This window comes from Capra hircus, unplaced genomic scaffold (genome assembly GCF_001704415.2).
Source record: "Capra hircus breed San Clemente unplaced genomic scaffold, ASM170441v1, whole genome shotgun sequence".
Taxonomy (NCBI): Eukaryota; Metazoa; Chordata; class Mammalia; order Artiodactyla; family Bovidae; genus Capra; species Capra hircus.
In genome coordinates, this window is record NW_017207870.1 from 1 (window position 1) to 1,816 (window position 1,816).

Below are 1,816 nucleotides of genomic sequence, written 5' to 3' on the forward strand. Positions count from 1 at the left end.
GAGAAGCAAAGAGGAACTGAAGAGCCTCTTTATGAAAGTGAAAGAGGAGAGTGAAAAAGCTGGCTTAAAACTCAACATTGAAGAAACTAAGATCATGGCATCTGGTCCCATCACTTCATGACAAATAGATGGGGAAACAATGGAAACAGTGACAGACTTTATTTTCTTGGACTCCAAAATCACTGCAGATGGTGACTACAGCCATGAAATTAAAAGAAGAGCTCCTTGGAAGAAAAGCTATAACCAACCTTGTCGTGTTAGTTACTCAGTTATGCCCAACTCTTTGCGACCCCATGGACTGCAGCCCACCAGGCTCCTCTGTCCATGAGATTTTCCAGGCAAGTTACTGGAGTGGGTTGCCATTTCTTCTCCAGGGGATCTTCCCAACCCAGGGATTGATCCTGAGTCTCCTGCACTGCTGGCAGATTCTTTACCCAGTGAGCTACAAGGGAAGGCCTCAAATCTATACTAGGCTGGCTTAATCAACCTCTTCAATGGTGGTCCCAGAGGAGGCACCACCTGATGGAGGAGCGGCAACCACCTGATGGAGGAGCTCCACCACCAGGGAAGCCCCCGGCATTCCTCCTGCCATCCCCCCAGACATGCCTCCTGTGCTCTGGTACAGCTTGGTAATGATGGGGTTGCAGACTTTTTCCAGCTCCTTCTGCTGATGTTCAAATTCTTCCTTCTCTGCAGTCTGGTTCTTATCCAGCCAGTTGATAATTTCATTACACTTGTCAAGAATCTTCTGTTTGTCTTCATCATTAATCTTGCCCTGAATTTTCTCATCTTCAACAGTAGCTTTCATGTTGAAGGCATAGGATTCAAGTGAATTCTTTGAAGATACCTTATCCTGCTGCTTCTCATCTTCAGCTTTGTACTTCTCTGCTTCTTGAACCATGTGTTCAATGTCTTCCTTGCTCAAGAGACCCTTGCCATTAGTGATGGTCTAATCACTAATGACCAACCTAGACAGCATATTAAAAAGCAAAGACATTGCTTTGCCAAAAAAGGTCTGTCTGGTCAAAGCTATGGTTTTTCCAGTAGGCATGTATGGATGTGAGAGTTGGACTATAAAGAAAGCTGAGCACCGAAGAATTGATGCTTTTCAACTGTGGTGTTAGAGAGACTCTTGAGAGTCCCTTGGACTGCAGGGGAACAAACTAGTCAAACCTAAAGGAATCAACCCTGAATATTCACTAAAGAACTGATGATGAAGAAGCTCCAATACTTTGCCACCTGATGTGAAGAGCCAACTCATTGGAAAAGACCCTGATGCTCGAAAGATTGAAGGTTGGAGGAGAAGGGGGATGACAGAGGATGAGATTGTTGGATGGCATCACTGACTCAATGGACATGAGTTTGAGTAAGTTCCTGGGAGGTGGTGATGGACAGGGAAGCCTGGCATGCTGCAGTCCATGGAATGGCAAAGATCTGGATATGACTGAGTGACTGAACTGACTGACTGGCTTGCAAGACAGGCTAAGAGGAAGACCATGTGTGCCTGCTTAGTCGCTTCAGTCGTTTCTGACTCTTTTCGATCTGTTGGGCTCTCGCCCGCCAGGTTCCTCTGTCCATGGGAGATTCTCCAGGCGAGAATACTGGAGTGGGTTATGTGCTGTCTTCCAGGGATCTTCCTGACCCAGGGATAGAACCCGCATCTCTTATGTCTCCAGCATTGGCAGGCAGCTTCTTTATCACTAGCACCACATGGGAAGCCCAGGAGGAAGATCATGGAAAAAGGAAAAGAAAATCATCCAGAAAGAAATTTTAAAAGAAACTGAATTTTCACAGTTTCAGTTATGCAGCTCAAAGT

At 45.8% G+C, this 1,816-nt stretch overlaps 1 pseudogene; it reads right to left on the reverse strand.

Annotated features, from left to right (window-relative positions):
• Positions 1 to 478: 478 nt before the first annotated feature.
• LOC102177645 lies at positions 479 to 949 on the reverse strand (annotated as a pseudogene).
• Positions 950 to 1,816: the final 867 nt, after the last annotated feature.